The sequence below is a fragment of the Chrysochloris asiatica genome, unplaced genomic scaffold, assembly GCF_000296735.1.
Source record: "Chrysochloris asiatica unplaced genomic scaffold, ChrAsi1.0 scaffold00329, whole genome shotgun sequence".
NCBI classification, from domain to species: domain Eukaryota; kingdom Metazoa; phylum Chordata; class Mammalia; order Afrosoricida; family Chrysochloridae; genus Chrysochloris; species Chrysochloris asiatica.
The window spans coordinates 680549-688268 of record NW_006408847.1 but is presented as its reverse complement, the minus strand read 5'-3'; positions in this window follow the sequence as shown (position 1 = coordinate 688268).

The window sequence follows — 7720 nt, the reverse complement described above, 5'->3', positions numbered from 1 at the left end:
CTTGCCAAAGAGAGGCTAAGTAAATTTCTTAAAAGGATATATTTAGACCTGACAGCAACTCCCAGTATCTGCCCAGCCCAAGGGGTCTGAGTCTGACATCACAGCTCTCCCACCTATGATGGGCTCCTCCCCCACAGTCCCTTCAGGCTCTGTGCTCAGCACAGTTAGGATTTTGACAGCTGAGGGGAGGCAGCCTCTAGAAAGCCTTGTTAATTTTGGAGGTAAACTAGCAGGATTGACACATATGGTGATTCCCCACAATAAGGCCATTGAAATTGTGCTCTTGAAGGGGATGAGTGGGAATGGGTTCTGACATCTCCTGTGCATGATTACAATGGATTACCTTTAGTAACCATTTTGTGCCTGTATCTCAGGGTTTATTTAGTTTAATTCTTCTTCTCTTACATGAGGACACAGCTCCTATTTATCCTATGGAGAGTGGGCATTTAACAGAAAGTCTGTCTCCAGAGGGGGAGTCCTGCCTTGACAGGAGCTTTACGCGGACCCAGTGACTGTTCAGTAAGTTTCCTGGGAATAAAATGACTGGGTGGATGTTTGGAATGCATTCTTTCCCACCCCCCTGTGTCTTACTCCCATTATGTGCACAACAGGATATTCTGAGGTGGATTTCAAAAAGGGAAGATAAGGAAGCTCAAATAACCTAGTATGGTGTCTCATACCAAGCATTTTTGCAAAAGGGGAAGGTTTGAATTGGACATTTGTTGCCATGGTTTTGCTTTTGCTTATTATTTTTTTGGTAGGGAAGTTTTTCTATTTGATTTTATCCTTCTTGGTGCTGATGTTGGGTTGGACTGAGAGCCATGCTCACTATGACTTAAATTTGTTCTCCATCACTCATGGCATCCCAGAGAATTCAGAGATGCTGCTCCAAACGCAAAGACTGTTGTGGGTCTGCCCTCATTTCCCTAAACTATTGTCATTGAGTTGCTTCTGACCCTGTAGGACATAGGAGAGCTGTCCCATAGTATTTTCAAGAGCTCTGGTAGCGTAGTGGTTACGAATCGGGTTGCAAACCTTAAGGCCAGAGGTACGAAACTACCAGCAGCTCCGTGGGAGAAAGATGAGGCTTTCTACTCCCGTAAAGATTTATACCCTCGGAAACCCTGTACAGGGTCGCTATGGGTCGGAACCGACTCAACGGCACTTAACAACAACAACAAAAATATCATGAAAACAGACGGCCACATCTTTCTCCCCAATGACTTGGTGAATTTGAACCGCCTACCTGGTGTGGTGCTGTGGGTTAATGCGCCAGACTGCAAAGCCATTTGAATGGCAAGGTCGGCATTTCAAGCTCACCAGTTGCTCCTCGGAAATTCTATACGGGGTCACTATGGGTCGGAACGGACTTGACAGCACTTCCAAACAACAACCTTGTGATTGGAGTCCTGATGTGGTGCTGTGGATTACTGCGCTGGACTACAAAGGTTTGAACAGCAAGGTTGGCACTTCAAGCTCATTAGCCACTTCTTGTAAACCCACTTAACAACAACAACAACCTTTTGGTTAGGTCAGTAGTTTGAATCTACCAATTACTCTATGGGAGAAATATGAGGCTTTCTGCTCTTATAAAAATTACAGCCTTGGAAACCCTATGCAGGGTTGCTATGGGTCAGAACCAACTCCACAGCACATAGCCACCACCTTTGGGTTACAGTAAGTACTGTCAGAGTGCTCCTTAGAAGCCAGGATGATCATACTTCATCTCTCATCCTTCTGAGAGACATATTATCAGCAGGGTGATTCCCCACTATCAGAAAGTATCCCTGATAACTTCTCCTTAAAGAAGGACCTCATGCTTGGCAAAGTGGGGTGGGGGTGGGGTGGGAGGGGTCAGTGAAAAAGAGGAAGAGCTCCAATGAGTCTGGCACAGTGGCAGCAGCAATGGACTCAAGCGTAACACCAATTGTGAGGATGGCACAGGACCAGGCGGTGTTTCGTTCTGTTGTGCATAAGGTCACTATGAGTCATAACTTACTAGACGGTACCTAACAACAGCAACAACATTTTGTCTAGTAGTTGAATGCTTAACCACTTGCATAACTAGGGCTCTTTCTCATTTCCTCATTATCTTTGTTTACCTTTCTGGAGAGCCAGGAAATAACTTTAGTTCCACTGGCAGTTTCCCCCACAGGACTCAGGCAATGGATAATTCAGAGCCCACTGTCTTCAAAGTTAACTATCATGGATTGAATTGTATCCCTGCTCCTACTGAAACTATTGAATTCTCAATCCCTGATACCTGTGAATGTGTCTTTGCTTGGAATAGGATCTTTGAAGATGTTGTCAGTTAGGTTAACATGAGGTCTTAATGAAGCAATATTTACCCACTGCTATGGAGTTGAATGGAACGCATAGTAACCCTGTAGGAAAGAGTAGAACTGCTCCACAGGTTCCTGAGACTATAAATCTTTATGGGAGTAGACAGTCTCAGTTTTGAACCACCTACTTTTCAATTAGCAGCCTATTACTTAACCAACTGTACCACCAGGGTCCTAACTCTGGTGTGGTGCTGTGAGTTAATGCACTGGACTGCAAAGTCAATTTGAACCTCAAGGTTGGTGGTTCATGCTCACTAGTTGCACCTTGGAAACCCTATACAGGGTTGCTATGGGTCAGAACCTACTCGACGGCACTTAACAACAACAACAACAACAACAACAACAACAATCCTTTATGGCTGGTGTCTTTATAAAAGTAGAGAAGATACACAGAGATAGAAAGACAGAGGAAGGGTGTCATGTGACAGCCCAGGAATGCAGAGTCCTGGTGTAGCACTGTGGGCTAATGCACCAAACTGCAAGTCTGTTTGAACTGCAAGGTCGGAGGTTCAAGCTCACCAGCCACTCCTTGGGAACCCAATACAAGGTCGCTATGGGTTAGAACTGACTCGACGGCACTTAACAGCAACAACAACACCAGGAGCTAGGAAAGAGGCAGGGAATACTTCCTCTCCTAGAAAGAATCAACACGACTGATAGATTTCCTACTCCGATTCCTAGCCTCCAGAACTCTGAGACATTTCATTTCTGTTCTTATAAATCACCCAATTGGTGGTTCAAGGAAACTAAGTCAGCATCATTCTTAAAATTTTCCTTGCAGAACCCTGGACCCAGCCTCTCATAGCATCTCAGCTCGACCTTCTTCCTCCTGCAGGAATGGAGGCAATATTGCTGTGAGGACCATATCCTGGGACACATCCAAGGCTTGCATTTGGTTGGAAATGAATGACCTGAAACCACCCTGTAACTTTCTAGTGCTCATATGAGTCAAAGCCTTGTGTGTGGATGTGCGTGTCATCCTTTCCTCAGGTGAAACCACTCACAGACCATCTCTTCTTTTCTCCTTTAGCTACTACAAGCAGTAAAAGTGAAGGGTGTTTGCTTTTTAAAAACCTTTAAATCTCTGCCCCTTGCTCCTGAAAAGGGTGAATCCCAGTCTCCTGATGATTCTCACCTCTTTGTGGCTCACTTGGAGCTTTGGTACTTTGGGCTATAAGCAGTCTTACTTTTCATCTTTCATCTCTTCCTTGACACATGGTGTTCCCTGCCAGTTTCCACTTCCTTTATCGTCCATCTATCTCTATCTACTGACCTATCTCTCTTTCTGTATCTACCTGTCTGTCTCTCTCTATATATCTCCATCTTTATGCTCAGAGTTGACAAATGCTAGTGACAGTCATAGGAAAGAGTTCCTCTGAGTTTAATGTTCAGTAAATTTGCTTCAGTGTATGCCGGAATGACACACATTATATCTTCCACCAGACCTCCAAGGGAGAGGTTTATTAGATTTTCTAGTCTTCTGTGAAGAGATCAGAGAGACAGGACAATGCCAATATCTGGAGAGCTTCTTTAGAGATGGTGAGTCCCTTCTTTCGAAAGGCTGAAATCTTCTTTAGTTCATTGTTCACTGAGCACTTTCTAGGTGCCAGGCCCAGTGCTAGGAACCAAGGGTTCTTAGTAAAAGTCATGGTTTCTGATCTCTGGGATCTTGGTGTAGTGGACGAGGAATCAAACTGAAGACATTGTAAATGACTGCATTTTCACTGCCTGCTACAGACTGGCCTTGAGAAAGAAGACAGTGGGAGACACGATACTCCGTCTGGGAAATCCAACAGGGAGAACAGAACGAGGCCAGATAGGGAGGAAGAAGAAAAAACTGGCCAAAGGGAGATTGAACTAGACCATGACTAGATCATAAATGCAGGGGCCCTATCTCTCCAGGTCATTGTTGTATTCCAGGGGTCTAGTACAGTGTCTGAACCATGTTGGGTGATTAAAGAATGATTTCTTATACAACAGGATGAATCTCAGCGGCTCATTCCCTTTCATTTTTGGCTGGACCATTTGCTGGAAGGAATCCCCACCTCCTACCCTCAATGCCATTAGACAGGTATAGTTTGGGAATGTGTGCCATCTGTTTGGGGCCCCATGAAGAGGGGGCACCAGATGGACCTCAGGTCTATTTTGGTCTTTACTTTGCATGTTTCTTGTTTTTCTTCACATCCTATGCAGATGGATACTGTAAGGTTATTTATAGCAGAAGTTTGCCCACAACAATAGAACAGTTGCTCTAATTCCAATGCCAATTGAATAACTTTGACTTTGCATTCTTTGGAGGACCTGTAGCAAACATAGTGTTAAATAGTTGTGATACCAAAACTGCTCCCTTATTTTGCCACCAATTTAGATCCCCTCCCCCAAGACAAGTCTCTATAAAACATGGAACACAGTGATTTTGTTTGTAGACATTTCTCACAGATTTTAAAAACAGCTTATTGATGGAAGCAAAACTCCTAAATAAAATCAAGTGCTGGTAAATTTAATTCAATAATATATTAAATACTTAATACACATAGCCAAGAATGCAGAGATGGTTCTTACGTACAAAGATGTTCACTTTTTGTGATGTACAGTAGTAAATAATTGAACACTATCTATGTGTTCAACCTTAGAGGGCTTGTCAAGAAAATTACAGGACATTCATATAATTTAACAGTAGATAGCTATGTTGCATCACACACACACTACTTTTAACCATAAGAAGAGGAGTTACACCTAATGTAATCTATGATAGCATAGATGCATGTACTGTCTAATTTTATAGAAAACAAGTATGCCTAGAAAAAAGACTGAAAGGATATAGTGAGTAATTTCTTAGTAGATTTTTGGGTGACTTGTATTTTCTCTTCCTGTTTTTCTGTTTTTCACAATATTTTGACAATAAACATGTTTATTACTTTTGTAATCTAGGGAAAAAATGCCATATTTGGAAAATAGTCTCCTTGGTTTCTTCTAGGGTTGAGTTCTGGATCTGAGGTTTATATTAATGAGTAGCTAAAGGCATCTACTATTAACGACTACCAAAGGGAAAACATAAAGTGCTCAGTCATGATCTTTAAAGGAGGCACTTAAAGGATGCTTTGAGTTTAATCTCAAAAGGAAGAGGTAGGTGGTGTCTCTCTGCAGAGATTTATTAATACCCGTTTGTACGTTATCCAAGCATCTCGCACTTGCCCTGAAGCCCATTTATAAAAACCAGTGTGTGTAGACAGTGCATGCGTTTTCTTTATCCCTAAATAGTGGGTTGTTCGATGCCGGTCTTCTATCAAATCAAGTTCATACAGGGACGACCAACCTGTGGAATCTTAGCTTTAAATAAACACCAGAAAAGCTTTTGGGAGGAGAGATTATTGAGGAACACTACTTATGGGCTCTGCTTTTACTCTGTCTTCCTGCTTTTCAATGCCCTTACTAGGAACTGGAAGCAAGAAATCAAACCCCTCTTAGGCCCGGCTGAGCATTTGGCGCAATCTCACTGTCACACTCCCTTGTAAACTCATCTTGCTTAAATGCATGGATTTTCTAATGCCTGACTCATAGTCACTGTTTTAACTTGAACAAACTATAATAGCTACACAGCGGGCTCCAATGATTAGCAGCAGTATTTATCTCTTCTAGTTTGCATTTGCGTGACACACACACTCACATTATCCACCCAGATACAGCATTTATAGTCAGCTGCATCATGTACACTATTTTTAACCATAAGAAAAGGAGCCATGGTTAATGTAATCTATGATAGTACCATAATTAGACTGTCCTATATAATGAAGAAATCTAATCAATAAAGTACAGCAAATATTATGTTTCAGAACAAACAAATGCTAGGATTTACCTTTGCCTTAAAATCCAACTACCACTACATCTTACCCTCCACATCCATGGATTCAACAACTACAGATGGAAAATATTGGAGGGGCGTTGCAGTTGGGCGGGGAGTGAAGCAATTAAGTGGTCATAACAATCTCCTCAGAGGCTAAGAGACAGCATAATGTGTCATTTACGTAGCATTTACATTGTGTTTGTTGTTGTTGTTATTAAGTTCCAGTGCCATCAAGTCGGTTCTGACTCATAGGACTCAACCCTGTATAGGGTTCTGAGGAGCAGCTGGTGGATTTGAACCTCCAATCATGAAGTTCACAGTCCAGTGTTTATCCTACAGTGCCACACCAGGAGTCCTATATTGTATTGTTGTTGTTGTTAAGTGCTGTCAAGTTGATTCTGATCCATAGCAGCCCTGTAGAGGGTTTCTAAGGAGCAGCAGGTGAGCTTGAACCACCAACCTTGTAGTTCAAATGACTTTGCAGTCTGACGCATTAGCCCACAGCGCCACACCAGGACTCCATTATATTGTGTTAGGTATATAGTAATCCAGAGATGATTTAAAGTATAGGAGAGGATGTGTATAGGCTATACAAGAACTTCAAAAATTTTTGGAAAGGGCAATTGAAAGATAGTGGAATTTTTACATGAACTTTTGGAAGCCCCTTCGTGAGCAAATACTATGCCATTTTATACTGGTTTAAAGGACTAGAGCATCTGTGGGTTTTAGTATCTGCACAGGTCCTATAACCAATCCTATGAGAATACTGGCTGGGCAGTGGAGAAATGAGTAATAGCCATTGATATCAGCATAAACAAGATTAGGGAAAACCTCTTCAACATGGGACTTGGGCAACTGATGGTGAGAAATACAGAGCACAAGAAACTGGTAACCTGGGACATCCCAGAAAGATAAAAGGTTGAATCTTTCTGGATTCCACCACTTATACTGATGTGTACCATAGTGGGTACTTTGCTTAGCTTTTTAAAAGCAACTGCATTACCAATGCTAATTATATCATGTTTTCCTGCCATTGATAATAGAGGAACTTGTGTTTGTTCTTGTCTATATTGTTCCACTTGAAATTTGCTCCTGGAAACCCATAGATGTTTTTGGGTTTCCTCTTGTGCCTAGGCACAATCTTTAACAATAAGTAATAGATATCATTTTCATCCTCAGAGACTTCACTTTAGAGTGGGGAGAATGTGGCAAAATCTTTGCTATCAAAAAAAGAATCAGAAATGTATGATTTTAAGTAGAAAGTTAAGACAAGAAAATGTTTAAGGGTGCTGTATATCACATTTTAGTCTGAAGAATATATTGCTCATGCCTCTGGGGGAAAAAAACATCACCAATGTTTCTGACTATTAGCAATGGAAAATTTATAGTGTGCTGATCACAAGAGAGTTTAAGTGTTAGGGAGCTCTTGCAGATCAGCAATTGGAGAATGTACCAGGCTAGTGCAAGATTTCCATTTTGGAGCTATTAGCTACTACAGCTGTTCGTAGTGGCTGAGGGCTGTACATCCTCTATC